The sequence below is a fragment of the Balaenoptera physalus genome (assembly GCF_965194825.1).
Source record: "Balaenoptera physalus genome assembly, chromosome: 14".
NCBI lineage: Eukaryota > Metazoa > Chordata > Mammalia > Artiodactyla > Balaenopteridae > Balaenoptera > Balaenoptera physalus.
The window spans coordinates 31,311,549-31,328,538 of NC_138893.1; the positions used below are offsets into that span (position 1 = coordinate 31,311,549).

The window sequence follows — 16,990 nt, forward strand, 5'->3', positions numbered from 1 at the left end:
CCTAATCACTGGTCAGCCATTGTTGAGATTTTTTTTCAAATCTCTGTATAACATGCCATGTATCCTGGAGATATTCCTGCTATTTCTTGCTCATCACCAAGAGCAATGGTGCATGAGTCTCAACTGGATCCCACAGGCCCTTTCTGACTCCCCAGCAGTGCTTGGTGCTGCTCAGACTGACTTTTATGTAACTACTCCAAGCTGTGCGTTAACTACTGTGACACCGCACCAATGATCCAATTAGGCCTTAAATGTTTACTTAAGAAAAGGCTCTGTTCATCAAAAAGATTGGGTGGCTGGTGGGAAACTAGAACATTTGGTGTACTAAGTGATCCGAGAGCTGGCTTTTCACATAGCAGGCAGGCCAATTAGATTTTCCAGGAAGATAAAAATGCTTTTAATCTTGAAATTTCCTTCAAAGAAGCAGAAACTCCAACTGCTTGCTTGTTTTCCCCTTTTCTGCCTCCCTCCCACTTCCTCCACACCTCTCTTTGATAAATTTTCTTTCTTTTTAATAATGGTTTCCTGTCCAGTGAAGTCTGCATCCTCTTCAAATCTGTTGGTGTTCAAGGTATTGAAATGGCAGATGCTCCCTAAATGGAAAAGAAACGGTACTGACAGAAATGCATTCAGAGTGGTTCTCCGCAGTACGTTTGGCAGGTGAGATATCCTGGCGTCTGCACAGAAAAGTAAACTTGAACACAGACAGCCCATGAAGTACACGTGGTGATTTAAAAACTTATTGCCAGCTCTCACACATCTCCCACCATTAACTAACGCCTTCTGAGAATCAAGGTGATGGCTAAAATGTTCATCTCAGCAGCTGTCTTAACAGATTCAAGTTCAGCTTCCTATCTCATCAAAATCCTAAACATGGACTTCCCTGGTGGCACAGTGGTTGAGAATCTGCCTGCCAATGCAGGGGACACGGGTTCGAGCCCTGGTCTGGGAAGATCCCACATGTCGTGGAGCAACTAGGCCCGTGAGCCACAACTACTGAGCCTGCGCGTCTGGAGCCTGTGCTCCGCGACAAGAGAGGCCGCGACAGTGAGAGGCCCGCGCACCGTGATGAAGAGTGGCCCCCACTCGCCGCAACTAGAGAAAGCCCACGCACAGAAACGAAGACCCAACACAGCCAAAACTAAATAAATAAATAAAATAAAGTGTAAAAATTAAAAAAAAAAAAATCCTAAACATATTCAAATTGCTATTTGCACATATGCCTGAATCAGGGCTTGGAAAACAAGTTATTTAACCTGCCATCTAATCTATCCAATAATCTGAAAACAGGTCGGTCCACATGGAAATTGTACATAAATATTTGAATTCATAGATGACAGTCCATTTCTCAAGAGGCATGAGGAGGACCACAGTTAAAAACATCTATTCAAAAGCTCACTTCTTCCCTTCAAGGCTTACCATTACTCACATATGTTTTCTACTCCGCTGTAATTTAGGTTTTTCTTTATGACAAGGGTCAGCAAACCAGCCATAGCGTGAATCTGGCCTGTCACCTATTTTTGTCTGTCCTGAGAGCGCAGAATGGTTTTCAGTTTTACATTTTTTAAAGTTTTTTAAAAATCAAAAGAGAGTTTTTCACATATGAAAATTTTATGAATTCGAATGGGACGCCAGGGGACCCATTAACATTTGGTGAACAAACGCATGGATTGTCAGGAAATGTGTGTTGATGGCAATTGAACTGGAATAGGTTTGTCTCCACCAGTAAGCCACCAGGTAATACGCGTGACCTTCCTGTGCCCAAGCAGAAAAGCAAGAGAGCACGGCCCCACCCTCAAGGTGCAGAGATCAACACACCCGAAAAAAATTAGTGAAGAGTAAAAGTAAATGACGTAAAGAATTCCTTGCCTCTCCCTACGCATGACCCCTCTGTTCCCTGTATGTTCCCCCATCACGGCTCCTGTTGCTGTGGGGAGGCATTTATCTGTCTCCTGGGCTGGAAATAGTCATTCCTTTAGAGACCACTAGCTAGGACACAGTGCCAAGCACTTCACAAACAACACTTCTTTTAATCCTCACAGAGACCCTGTGAGGTAAGAGCTTTCATTATCCCTGTTTTGAGGGTAAGGAAACTGAAGCACAGAGAGGTTCAGTAACTTGCCTAAGGTCACAAAGTAAGTAGCAGAGGCAGGATTCAGACTTTCTGAAAGAGTCTGGCTTCAGAGCCTGAGACCTGGAATGTTACATTATAATGTAGCCATTTATATGGCGAGTGCTTTTGAAGCTGGTTCATGTCTTGGTCATCTTTGTATCATCAGAGCCTGGAACGTACCAGCATTCCTCATAGACATTGCAGGTTCGGTTCCCGATCACCGCAATAAAGCAAATATCACAATAAAGTGAGTCACACAACTTTTTTGGTTTCCCAGTGCATAAAAGTTATGTTTACACTATTAAGTATGCAACAGCATTATGTCTAAAAAAGCAATGTACATATCTTCAATAAAAAAATACTTTATTGCTAAATAAAGCTAACCATCATCTGAGCCTTCAGCGAGTCGTAATCTTTTTGCTGGTGGAGGGTCTTGCCTCGATGCTGACGGCTGCTGACTGACCAGCGTGGTGGCCGCTGAAGGCTGGGGGGCGCTGTGACAGTTTCTTAAACTAAGACAACAGTGAGGTTTGCTGCATCTCTTGATGCGTCCTTTCATGAACAATTTCTCCGTAGCCTGCAATGCCGTTTGATAGCATGTTACCCATGGTAGAGTTTCTTTCAAAATTGGAGTCAGTCCTCTCAAAACCTTCCACAGCTTTATGATCTAAATTTACGTAATATTCTAAATCCTTTGTTGTCGTGTCAACAATCTTCACAGCATCTTCACCAGGAGTAGACTCCACCTCAAGAAACCACCTCCTTTGCTCATACATGAGAAGCAACTCCTCATCCGTTCAAGTTTAATCATGAGGTTGCAGCAATTCACTCACATCTTCAGGCTCCCCTTCTAATTCTGGTTCTCTTGCCGTTTCCACCACATCTGCAGTTACTTCCTCCACTGAAGTCCTGAACCCCTGAGTCATCCATGAGGGTTGGAATTAACTTCTTCAAAACTCCTGTTAATGTCGCTATTGACCTCTTCCCATGAATCACGAGTGTTCTTAACGGCATCTAGAATGGTGAATCCTTTCCAGAAGGCTTTCAATTTACTTTACTCAGGTCCATCAGAAGAATCACTATCTATGGCAGCTATAGCCTTATGAAATGTATTTCTTAAATAATAAGTCTTGAGGGACTTTCCTGGTGGCGCAGTGGTTAAGACTCTGTGCTCCCAATGCAGGGGACCTGGGTTCGATCCCTGGTCAGGGAACTAGATCCCATATGCATTCCGCAACTAAGAGTTCACATGTCACAACTAAGGAGCCCGCGAGCCGCAACTAAGACCCAGCACAACCAAATAAAAAATAAATAAATAAAAGAAGTCTTGAAAGTCAAAATTACTCCTTGATCCTTGGGCTGCAGAATGGATGTTGTGTTAGCAGGCACGAAAACAACATGAATCTCTTTGTACATCTCCATCAGAGCTCTTGAGGTGCATGCACCAGGTGCATTGTCAATGAGCAGTAACATTTTGAAAGGAATCTTTTCTTCTGAGCAGTAGGTCTCAACAGTGGGCTTAAAATACTCAGTAAACCAGGTTGTAAAGAGATGTGCAATCATCCAGGCTTTGTTGTTCCATTTGTAGATCACAGGCAGAGTAGATCTAGCATAATTCTGAAGGGCCCTAGGATTTTTGGAATGGTAAATGAGCATTAGCTTCAACTTCAAGTCACCAGCTGCATTAGCCCCTAACAAGAGAGTCAGCCTGTCCTTTGAAGCTTTGAAGCTAGACATTGACTTCTCCTCTCCAGCTATGAGAGTCCCAGATGGCATCTTCTTCCAATAGAAGGTTATTTTTTCTGCATTGAAAATATGCTGTTCAGTGCAGCCACGTTCATTAATTAATCTTAGCTAAACCTTCTGGATAACTTGCTGCAGCTTCTACATCAGCACTCGCTCCTTCATCTTGCACCTTGATGTTATGGAGACTGTTTCTTTCCTTAAACCTCATGAACCAACCTCTGCTAGCTTCAGATTTTTCCTCTGCAGCTTCCTCACCTCTCTCAGCCTTCACAGAATTGAAGTAAATACACTACTATGTATAAAATAGATAACTAATGAGAACCTACCGTACAGCACAGGGAACTCTACTCAATACTCTGTGGTGACCTAAATGGGAAAGAAATCCAAAAACTAGGGGATATACGTACATGTATAGCTGATTCACTTTGCTGTACAGCAGAAACTAACACAACAGAGAAAAGCAACTATACACCAATTTAAAAAAAAGAAAGAAAGAAATGGAGGAAGAAAGAAAGAAAGAAGAGAGTTAGGGCCTTGCTCTGGATTAGGCTTTGACTTAAGGGAATGTTTGTGGCTGGTTTAATCTCCTATCCAGACCACTCAAGCTTTCTCCATATCAGCAATAAAGCTGTTTTGCTTTCCTCTCATTCGTGTGTTCACTGGAGTCGCACTTTTAATTTCCTTCAAGAACTTGTCCTTTGCATCCACAACTTGGCTAACTGTTTGGCACAAGAAGCCTCACTTTGGGCTTATCTTGGCTTTTGATTTGCTTCCTCACCAAGCTTAGTCATTTGTAGCTTTTGATTTAAAGTGAGAGAAGTGCTTCCTTTCACTTGAACACTTAGGGGCCACTGTAGGGTATTAATGGGCCTACTTTCAATATTGTTGTGTCTCAGGGAACAGGGAGGCCTGAGGAGAGGAAGAGATGGGGAAACGGCAGGTCAGTGGAGCAGTCAGAAGACACACATCTATTGATTAAGTCTTATGGGCAAAGTTGGTGGTATCCCAAAACAACTACAATAGTAGCATCAAAGATCACTGCTCGGGACTTCCCTCGTGGTGCAATGGTTAAGAATCCACCTGCCAATGCAGGGGACACGGGTTCGAGCCCCGGTCCGGGAAGATCCCACATGCCACGGAGCAACTAAGCCCGTGCACCACGATTACTGAGCCTGTGCTCTAGAAATGAGAAGCCCGCACACCACAACGAAGAGTAGCCCCCGCTCGCCACAACTAGAGAAAGCCCACGCGCAGCAACGAAGACCAAAACACAGCCAAAAATAAATAAATAAAATGAAAATAAATACATTTTTTAAAAAATAGATGGGTGCGAGTTTAACTTAAGTCGTAGTATAATTTAAGTGTAACCTTAGTATAATTTAAGTCATGGAGGAGAACCAAGGTCCCCAGGGCAGGTGTGGAAGTGAGAAGCAAAGAACCGAAGACAACACCCTGCAGACCACCAGCCTCCAAGGGATGGAAGAGGAACACGCTTTTGGTTACAAGTGACGGAATGGTCAACTCAAACAATAATATAAATTCATGAAATTGGAAAGTCCGGAGGGAATCTCTGGCCTGGGCCAAGGCCTGATCCAAGGACACAGCCAGGTCTGCAGGGACCCATTTTCTTTCCATCTCTCTGCTCAGCTTCTGCCAGTGTTGTCTTCATCCTAAGGCTGGTTCCCGGAGCTATACCTTTCCTCAAAAAGAGAGAGCGTCTCTGCCCCAGCACAAGTCCTGAGCTTCCTTCCATGTGGACTGGCTCAGGTGGATGCCTGCTTATGAATCAGTCTCCCTGGCCAGGGGCATGGAATGTGCCGATGGCCTTAACCCAGGTCATGGGTTCTACCCTTAGAACCTGGGCTGGCATCAGCTTTCCCAAACCTCAAGAATCAATGAAGTTAGAACTGGGAGAGAGAGAAAGGGGCCACCAACAAATGTCCATTGTCAGTGAACTCTCAGGAAGGAGGCTGAGGTGGACCACCCTAGGGCTAGGAAGAAAACCAGCAGACAATGATGGTTCAGAAACCAGGGAGGAATGAGTTTCATAAAAGAAGTTGTTACAAGTGCTAAGTGCCACGGAGTGGTCAAATAAAAATGGGGATTAGAAAGTACCCTGGGTCTTATGACGAGGAAAGTTAAGAACCTGCTTATCAATCGGTAAATACTTATCAAGATCCCAAGCCATGTCAGGCCAGGTATTGGATCCTGGGATAGAGTGGCAACCAGGCTGGGCTAGAGGCTCGAGTCTAGTGGGACAGGCGACAGCTAAGTAGGCACACATGTAAGTACGATACTAAAGGAGACGTGGGAACGAGCAGCAGGGACACTAACACAGACTTGAGGACTCAGGGGAAGTTCCCCAGAGAAAGCAGCAGGTAACCTGACGTTGGAAGGAGGAGCAGGAGTTGGGCAGGCGGCTAGAGGGGTGGAAGGGGAGTCGCGTTCCAGGCAGAGGAAGAGCATGTGCAAAGCTCAGAGATACGCGGAGCTGCATGAAGCTAGGTGTGGCTGGAGCACAGAGGCCGGCTCCACCGTGCCCTCATCCAGTGCCCTGTATAAAACAGGTCAGAGCCCTTGGCACACCTCCAGAGGCCTTGCCCCGCCCCCCAGGCCATGAATCGCTGCTCTTCAAGCAGGGTTATAAATCAACCCGTGGTGTCTCCATCTTGTCTTAAGGATCCCAAGGGAGGCCTGATCTAACATCTTCCTGAAGGAAGGATATGAAACACATTTGACTGGAAGCTCTGGGAGGACAGCGGTTGTCATCTGTTTCATTCACTGCCACTTCCCAGGTCTGAGACATGGTAGGCTCTCAATGAATAACTGTGGAATGAATAAAGGAAGCAAGCAAGGAGGAAGGATACCACTGACCTCCCTGCCTGAGTCACCTTTCTGGTCACCCCATCAAAAATAACAACAAATAACACAGGTTAGTAAACACACCTGGTACTTACATTATTCCTAAAAGGTCACAAGGTAACCTTAAAACCACCTGTCTGAGAATCAATGTCAAAGCTTTGGGGAGTCTTTCCCTTTGTTGTAAGTGTGCCTCCATTCATAATTCAGCCTCAGAGGAGGCAGGTGATGGGGATGGGAGAGGACAAAGATCTCATCTCTAAGTGCCATCTGACGCCTACTATTGCCACGTGCTTTTTTCTACCAAATAGGTATATTGTATCTTGAAATGGAGCTGGTCAGGATCTCTCCACCTTCCATTTCAATGAGGCTGTAGTTTAATTGGAAGTAGAATAACATTTACATATATAATCATCACACCTCAACAAGAGGTAACTAAAAGCTTCTTATGAATGCATATCCTGCCACCTTGGTGTGGGTTTCATGAAACATCCTTAACGCTGGCTAATTTTCTGTATGGGTGACATCGATAGGCTATATCAATGAAAAACTTTGTTAAATTAGAGTATGTGTCTGGGGCTTAAAAGATATCCTGCTATAAAGTGTCAGTTTCTCATATTTAGAATGAAGCTGCTCATGATCCTATGCATAATAATAATTTGTGTACAAATATTTAGCGCTTTTCAGGCTCCTTCAAACAGTACTCTCTTGTTTGAACCCTGGAACACTCTGCCAGGTACATAGGGGGAGACATCAACCCTCATTTATCAGAGAGGAAAACAGAGGCCCTGTGAGGTGAGGTGACCTATCCAAGGTTAACGGAGTGACCAATACCAGTTCTTAATCCCATACTCTTTCTACCATTTCATGTGATAAGGCAATACATCCTATGGTTTTCTAGAATTATTGTTTGCCAAAAGTTTGTATCACTTAGATGCAGAGTGACATTCTTAGCAAAGAAACCATAAGAGATGTGTATAAGATATTCGTTGTAAGACTTCATGAGAGAGAGAATGCTAGAAGGACCATGGCTCAGAGAAGGGCCTCTTAAGATTGGCTGCCTGGGTTCAGATTCAGGATCTGTCACTAACACCTGAATGAACCATGGACCAGTTCCTTCATGTCCCCGTCCCTGATGGACATGTGGGGTCATCTCCATTCTCCCAGGCTTCCATTTAGGGGTCCTCATGGATACAAGAACCCCGACTCTAATGCCAGCTCCCAGGGGAGCAAAAGTGATCGAAGCTAAGCCAATCAATTCATTCCATCCTTCAGGCCATGTCACTGATTCAGCCATGCCCATGTCACCCCAGCTAGTCCAATCAGAGGGAACCCCAGGACTCCTGCAGGGAATGCTGGGACAAAAACCTCCCACTGGTTGTGAACCAGGAAGCACAGAGTCCTGGGAGCTGCAGCAGCCACCTTGGATACACAAAGGGGATCAGCCTTAGGAAGAAGGTGACAATCTGCAAGGCAGAGCAGACACGTGGAAGGAAACTGGGTCCCCGATAACGCCGTTGAGACTCTGACTCAAACCTGCCCTTAACTCCGGATCTTTCAGTTTCTTGAAATAATATATTTTAAGCCAATTTGATTGGGTTTCCCAGTGCAACCAAAACCATCCTAACTGATTCGCCCTATCTCCGCAACTGCAGAATAGCAATAAGTAATAACAGTCACCTTCCTAAGTCTGCTGTGAGGCTCAGAGGAGGTACCACACAGGAACTCTTGGCACTGTCCTGCTCCTGACAAGCCCGTCCACCTGCGGACAGGTAGGAACATCTCACTTTTTCTCACTATGACGTCACTGTGACATCTGGGTCTTTGTGCCAAAAAAGCCAAGTCTTTCAAAGATAAATATCACATTTAGCCTGAGGGCCCCAGACAAACCACACTTACCCACCGTTTTATGCACGGGCTCAGTTAGGATGTGCTACTTTGAAACTGTGCTATGTTAGAAATGCTGTAGCGGGAGGGCAGAGCTATTTTGTCATCATCATATTGCTCGTCACTTCCAGGCGTTTGGTGATTTTACTACCTTTTTCCCAGTATCCCCTGGGTGGGTGTCCTTAACCTATTATGTAATGATATTTCAGGGTCTGGGAGATAAATTGCTCTCTGCATAAAATATGGCAGTGGATCTATACCCCTAAGCTCCGATAATTAGTTTTTAATGTAACTACAATTCTTTCGAGGAGATGTTTCTGCGCTCCAAAATCTTCTTAAAAGCATCCCTTAGGCTGAAATTAAGTTGGAAGGAGTGTCATGGAGGCCTGTGGCGAGGGGCGAGTTGGGCTCAGGTTACCAGGCAGCCCTCCGTGATTCTTGGGCCTCGGGCAGGGGGAGGCAGGCCCTCCTCTCACCTCTGCAGCCAGGCCCGCTCTGGCTCGCAGCTGCCAAAGCATCACCCAGCATGACGCCCAAGTACTGGTTACAAATGAGGAGGGTGGGGACTCAGAGAGGGGGAAGAGAATGGGGGGCGGGGCACCTCCCAGGGCCTCCCTTTTCACCATATCAAGGAGTTTTCTCTATCCCAACAACTGTGGATTTCTCCAACTAGAGAAAGCCCTCGCACAGAAACGAAGACCCAACACAGCCATAAATAAATTAATTAATTAATTTTTTTTAAAAAAGTACCTATTTCGGTTAAGGCATTTAAGATCATAAGGGACCGCAGCCAACCTGTTCCATCAGATTCCTTCTGGAAGTGCTTCCCAGCTGTGGGTGGATTCCCAGCATTCTCCACGTCCTTCCCCACCCTGCACGCGTGAGCGCCCTCCCCCTTCGTTCTGGTATTCTCAGAATTAGGGCTGTGTGTGCTCTGCAAAGACACACTAGCTACCCTGTCCCGAGGTAGCGCCACGGCATACGGAGGGGTCCCCTAGCTGGACCATCTGGAGTGATAGTGCCACCAGCCTCTAGGCATTTAACCCTTCGTATGCTTAACTGGTTACATAAAGAACAGCAAATGGGAACCAGCATAAACATGAAGACTCAGAGAGCACAGGATACCATAAAATGCAAAAGTCTCCGCAAATTCCAAAGAAATTCCAAGTCCCCAGATGTCCAGCAGATCTATAAAAACATTTCCTTTCCCTTGGCCTGGAGGTAACCTTAGAAAACATTTTAAGTGGTTTAAAAATAATACAAGTGGGTGATTCACTTTGATCACTGGATACACACGGAGGCCCTTTCCCTCCATGTGGCAGGGGATGGGCAGCCCTGGCAGCTCCCTTCAAGGTGGGCTCTGGCTGTCAGGTCAGGGAGCCTACCTGGCGGGTGAGCCAAGGCTCAAGCGCTGAAGGCTTGGTTCCTCCTCGTGGTCTTGGACAGATTCCTGGAGGAACTGGAATTCCTCGTCTCCCCATTTCCTTGTCGTTTTCTTCAGTGCCTTGGGCTGAAGGCCATCGCTGGGGGTGAGCGCTGAGGCTCAGGAGGCGCCCCCGGGCTCCCCCTCCACCTCCGCTGGGCCGGGCTTGCAGCTCCCCCCCTTCTCCCCTGGGCTGCTCAGCGCAGCCCGGCTCCCCTCCCCCAGGAGGAGCCACACAGGAGCTCCATCTCTGGTCCACAGTCAAGTCCCTCTCACCTCCCCCAAAGGAAGTAAAGCAGCCGCGAAGACCACTGGAGGAAAAGATTTCAAAAATGGTAACATCCAGTGTCATCAAAGAAGGAAGGTGGGGATGAGCCCTCTCACATGCACGGATGGGGGGGCGGCAGGCGGAATGTTTTGGAACTGGAGGCTGACAGAACGGGCGCAGACCCTGGCTCCACCACTGACTAGCTGTGTGACCTCATGCGAATGACTTGACCCTCCCAACCTCAGTTTTCTTATCAATGGAATGGGAAGTGGTGACAGAGTCACTCCGTCTTCCTGTTGGGAGACTCGGAAGCGGGCCTGACAGAGTAGCTGAATCTCTTCTTACCTCTGGAGAGCAGTTAGTGACGTCCATCCCTCTGACCCAGTTATTCCGCTTCTAGGACTGTTTCCCAAGGAAATGACCAGAAATGTCACATAAAGACTCGTGCACAAGTCCACTCGCCTAAGCATTATTTAAAGCAGGAATAACTGGAAATGAAGTGAACAGCCAGGAATCACGACTGGCTAAATAATTCTGGCACATCCACGCGTCAGGACACCGTGCAGCATGGTGTCCCCAGAACAGCACCCCGTGTGACCAACAAAGGAAAGAGTCAACTTGCACTCAAAGTATTATGGGATATCTCTGCACATACAACCGAGGCAATATTTCAAAAAGTAAAACGTCCGTTCATTGTAATTATTAATAATAAAAGTCAGTATTAATAACAATAAAATTTATTAGTAACAATAAACTTGAATAAAAAACAAATTTATTTTCTCACAGTTCAGGAGGCTAGAAGTCCAAGACCAAGGTGTCGGTGGGTTTTGTTTCTTCTGAGGCCTCCTTGGCTTGCTGGTGGCACCTTCTCACTGTGTCCTCACATGGCCGTCCCTCTATACACGTGTGCCCCTGTGCGCCTTGATTTGCTGACTACTTACTCTGTGTTTGAGATAAGGAAGCTCTACACTCGACCTCATTTTACCCTCACAAGAGGTGGGCACCATTATTCCTTCTCACATTTTCCACAAGGAAACTGAGACTCAGTGAAAGTGAGCAACTTGCCCAGCATCATACAGCCAGCCAGCGGCAGAGCCAGGATTCGAGCCCAGGTCTGAATGATTCCCAGGTCACTCTGCAATTCAGTTCCCTAATTGGATTGCTTGGCCAGCTCACCAGCTGAGACACTTCCCAAATCAGAACTTCAGAGAAGAATAGGGCCTCCAGGCGACAGGATCCTATCGTCTCCAGGGAAAGGAGAGTCTAGAAGAGCTAGTTTCTCATCTAATTCCACCCAGTAGCCCTTACATAGTTTTGCCAATGTGATGATGGAATTGCTTTAGTCAATTCTGAAAGTAAAGTAGAAAATCTCTTACTGTGAATTATGCCACAGATGACATCGACACGAGAGAAGGCCAGTATAGATTCTGTACAGAGAAGACAGGAGTGCTAGACAGCATCAGAAACGTCCTGAAGACCAGTGTCCCCATCTGTCTCACAGCACCCACACTGACACGCACAACGTTCCCATGGGCATTCTCCATTTGCAACAAGGGAGAAGACAGAGTCCAGAGTGTAGCCAAATCCCAGAGGACCAGCCGTCCCACCACCTTTTCTCAGAGCTGATGGCTGTCCACCAGTCACATGACACTCAGTTCAGAATCATGACCCTGGAGTCCTAGGCCAGTGGTTCAGAAGCCTGGGTACACCTTAGAATCACCCGAGGAACCTTTAAAAATACAAACACCAGGCCACACCCCAAACCAATTAATTCAAAACCTCTGCGGATGGAGCCAAGGCACTGAGAATTACTTCATTATGATTACAACTGATAGCCCAAATTGAGAACCGCTAAAACTTATTAAAGTAGAATTCAAAAAGTTCTCAGAAAAGATGAGTTTGACAATCAGTTCAGGAAATATGAGAGGCCCCGAAGAAGTCAGTCCTATTTATACAATCAAATTGTTCTCAAAGGGGAATTCCCTGGCGGGCCAGTGGTTAGGACTCCGCACTTTCACTGCCGAGGACCCAGCGTCAATCCCTGGTTGGGGAACAAAGATCCTGCAAGCTGTGCCTCGTGATCAAAAAAAAAAAAAAATTGTTCCCAAAGAGAAAGGGAGAAAAAATGTAACCAAAACCAAAATGAAACAATGTACTGTAGTCCCACAGGAGGTTGTGAAACTAAAACTTAGAAAAAACCCTGCAACAAAAAGAGGTACAGAGCAAAGGAGAAAAACACGCACATAAATTATGTCCTAAACTTATAAGAAAGACTCACTGTTGGTCACTGAACATAAAATGGGCGATGCTTATAAAGCTGTGAGGACAGAGGCTTGGACCTTTTGTTGACTCCTAGAGTCGGACAGCAACATGGAATTCATCCAGCCTCTCTGTCAATGAGGCCCATTCTCCTATTCCCCCATCCTCGGAAAGAATTCCCCTCAAAAGAAAAAGATACCTTGTGTCTTTTTCGCTCTATTTGGAACCTAAGGGAGGAAACGAACATAGTCACATCACTTGGGTAAGATGGATAATAGGACTCTTTTCCATCTTAAAAGAAAAAAGTGACCTTCAAAAAAGAAACAGTAAATTATTCATGGTTAACAAGTAACTGAGGCCCAACATAGGTGAGAAGATTGTATGAAAGCTCAGGATCATTCAAATTGGTTCAAGCCTCTAAACCCAAATAAATACATCCGGAGATAAAAGAAGAATTTGTGGATTTAATCTAAGGACAACTGTCAGCATTCACTGGAAAACAGGTTAAAACTGGAAACCCAGAGAGGGACAAACACCACTGCCATTTTCAAATAAAGTTGTATCCTAGAAACTTGGGGTTGATGAACTTTAATTTACACCTTCACAAAATTCTTACATGAATTAATAAACAGATGGCTGGTCCGAATTGAGGAAAGGAAGGAATGAAGGAATGAAGGAAGGGAGGAAGGAAGGAAGGAAGGAAGGAAGGAAGGAAGGAAGGAAGGAAGGAAGGAAAGGAGGGAGGGAGGGAGGAAGGAAGGAAGGAAGCATTCATTACCAGCAATCAACATGAACTTACTCAAGAATTCACTCCAAACAAACACAGGGTAGCTAGACAGGTAGATCAGGAAGAAACACAGAAATGGTACTATGATATCACTAATCTTCCTTGGTAGCCTTATGATGAGGACACACATCTTGTGCCTCGATGATAGTAGATGGTGAGGTGAACACCCAAAGCCAGAATCCTGGTCTCGCTATCATTCCCAGCCTTGGAAGTTCCTGGTGGTGAATGTGGGAGGGTTCAACCACCTGGGCCCACCCTCGTCACAATGACATCATCTTTTTTTTTTCTTTTGCCATGCTTCGTGGCTTGCAGGATCTTAGCTCCCCGACCAGGGATCGAACCCATGCCCACTGCAGTGGAAGCACTGAGTCCTAACCACTGGACTGCCAGGGAACTCCCACAATGGCATCATCATTTTTAAATTTGACATGTCTGTCTGTCTGTCTACCTATCTATCTGAGGCAACTTTAGAAGGTATGCAGAATAGGTTATTAAAAATAGAATCAGGTCTAAAAATCTTATATGTTCTGGTATACTGTTATAAGTCATAATTCTAGTTATTACTTTAAAATGCATATCTCAGAAATTAAAAAAAGAAAAAAAAATAGAATCAGGGATTTCCCTGGAGGTCCAATGGTTAAGAGTTCGAGCTTCCACTGCAAGGGGCTCAGGTTCGATCCCTGGTTGGGGAAATAAGATCCTGCATAACGGGCGGCACGGCCAAATAAAAAAAAAATAGAATCAGAAAATCAAAACCATGAAGAGGAAGGAGAGATGTACATTCTATCCAGAAATGTTTCCAAGAGCGAGCATTACATTTGACTCTGAGCTTCTCAGCAGCCGAAGCAAGAAGGGAAGCGTGACTGGTTTCATTTCTGCTCATAGAAAGACAATGCAGTTTTATCTTGGTACCAGATTAAGAGAGGAATCTATCAGCTGGGACCTCACACAGGATACATACAGCAAGCATATCACAGCAACGTCTTCAGTGAGGGTACCAGCAGGAAACATTCGGCACACTCAGTTTGGGATAATTTGCAGAGAGTTTAATAAAGGGACTCCTTCCAAAGGTATGAGCAGGGTGCAGGAAGCCACAGGAGCAGTGCAATACCCTGGGGGGCGGCTGCTAGCATTGGGGCTATTACACCCCAATTGGGGCTGGCAGAGACTACAGAGGGATGCAGTCAACTCAAGGCAACCTTGCAAAAATGGAGCTCTCCTCCCACCCTCCAATCTCCTGCCAAGGCTCCCCACTGAGCTCAACGAGGAGTCAGAAGGAGCCCCTTGGAGGCAGTCCACACAGGGCGGCCTCCTGGGGCACAAGGCAGCGGGGAGAAAGTCAAGGAGTGGATCTGAAGGGGTAAAGAGCAGAGAACTGGCACAAGTGGTTTTACAGAAAGTATAAACAATATTTGATAATATTGCTTTTCATATACAAAAAGAGAAAGAAATGAATATTCAACATAATTCAGAAAGGACATTCTACAAAGCATATGCTAATATGATTTGGCATGTCACTTTATGATGATGTGACATGATACAAAAAGTAGAATTTAGAACTCCCAGAAGATTAGATGGACTGTGTGTCCTTTATGTTTTATTCTAAAATTTGATACTTCCCTTTTTGTAGGGGACGTCATTGAAGAGGACCTAGTATGCTGATGTGTTCTTTTGGTGGCTGAAGAAAGATCTGTAAGCTTTAAATCCCAAAGGGACAAGTGGCAGTGTGGGGAGAACAGTCTGTCCTGACCAGTGTTTTGCTCAGATCAAAGACCAAGGATCTCAGAACCATTCATCTGAGGAGTCGTGAAGGGAAACAGGAGTTGTATCTAGAGAAGACAATTCACGGGAACATAATAACTGCCTTCAATATATGAAAGACTGTCTTTCAGAAAAGAGAATGTCCAGATCTCTGTGTCATTCCAGAGGACAGAGCCAGGACCAATGGTAGAAAGAGATCAATTGCAGCTCCATAAAGGAAGAACTTTCAAAGACTTCAGGCTACCAAACTAAGGAATGAGCTTCTGCAAAATAGGAGATGGCCTCATATTCCTGCAGCAGAAGCTGCAGGTAGATGACAAAGGGATGAAGACAGAGGCCTGTGCTTGTGCTTTACTTTCTTCCAAGCTCTTCGCTGTGTGCTTGACAGGTATAGATGCATTCACTCTACTAAGGATGTACTGGTATCATCTCCAATTTCAAAAGAGAAGACCAGGGGCTTCCCTGGTGGCTCAGTGGTTAAGAATCCGCCTGCCAATGCAGGGGACACAAGTTCCAGCCCTGGTCCTGGAAGATCCCACATGCCGCGGAGCAACTAAGCCCGTGTGCCACAACTGCTAAGCCCGAGCTCTAGAGCCCACGAGCCACAACTACTGCACCCACATGCCACAACTACTGAAGCCTGCACGCCTAGAGCCCGTGCTCCGCAACAAAGAGAAGCCACAGCAATGAGAAGCCCATGCACCACAACGAAGAGTAGCCCCCGCTCGCCACAACTAGAGAATGCCCGCGCACAGCAATGAAGACCCAACGCAGCCAAAAGTAAATAATAATTAATTAATTAATTTTAAAAAAGAGAGCGAGAAAAACAAGGATATGCTTGGTAACTAACAAAGCCCAGATTCAGCACTGCCTATCCAACTCCAGAGCACATGTGTTTAAGTAGGCTGCCCATCCCCTTCTGCCCTAGAAGGGATTCCTACTTTCAGTGGAGGGTTAAACTCAGTATGCAGCCTCTAAATTTCTCCTTACTCCCCAACTGAATATAATTATGCTAAAATCCAGGGACCCTCTTGAAGGAATTATAAAAGGTGAGATCCTTGTGGCCTGGGGTGGCAGGAAAGACCTCCAGTCTTGTGGGAGGGGCTGATGTGAATGCAGGTAAGAGGGGGAGGACATTCCAGGTAAGGGCACCGGGGAGAGGAAAGAGGCAGAACCAGAACAAGAACTGGAGAGGAATCTGCAGTGGCTAGAAGACCAATCTTGAGTTGGAGCCATACATTTAGAGCAGTTGGCTGGGCCAGACTATAGAAAGCATTGAATGCCAGGTCAGGATTTTAGATCTTATTGGTAGATAAACGGAAATCGTTGAAAGTGTTAGGGCAGGAGAGTGACACAATAAAATCACCATTTTAGAAAGATTAGCCTGGCAGTGAGGTAGAGGATAGATTACAACAAAGACACATTGGAAGTGGGAGGCCATTTAGGAAGTAATGGAACAGTCTACCAACAAAGTGGAAAGGCCTAGGCAAGACAAAGGAGGAGTCAACCTAAGTAACTCAGTGTCATTTCAAGGGTGCGGTTCAAGTTGGGGATTTGCCTTCTGGGCTAAGAACGAGACTGCAGATTAGTGCTGGTCTCCACGGTCAACGAGGTTAGCTAAATGTGATGTGTTTAGTACGTGTACACCTTTTTGCAACAGCTAGTTAATTAAATATGTAAAGTTGATCTGATTGTTTTCTGTGATAGAACTCTTGGGTCTTCCTGGAAATCTCCCGTGAACCACACCTCCGGGAGCCATGCCTGTGTGGACTCGCCTCCCCTCGTATCTGGGCTGAGCTTGCCACTGCCCTAACCTGTAGAATGCAGCGGAAGTGACATCGTGCCAGTTCTAAGCCTAAGCCTGAAAGTTTGGAAGCTTCTGCTTTT

General features: G+C 45.7%; 1 long non-coding RNA gene across 1 annotated transcript; it reads left to right on the forward strand.

The window, feature by feature from the left end:
• Positions 1–13,371: 13,371 nt before the first annotated feature.
• Positions 13,372–15,859, forward strand: LOC309642618. Its single transcript, XR_014253294.1, has 2 exons — positions 13,372–13,849; positions 13,957–15,859. It is a non-coding gene; the product is annotated as an uncharacterized lncRNA (long non-coding RNA).
• Positions 15,860–16,990: the final 1,131 nt, after the last annotated feature.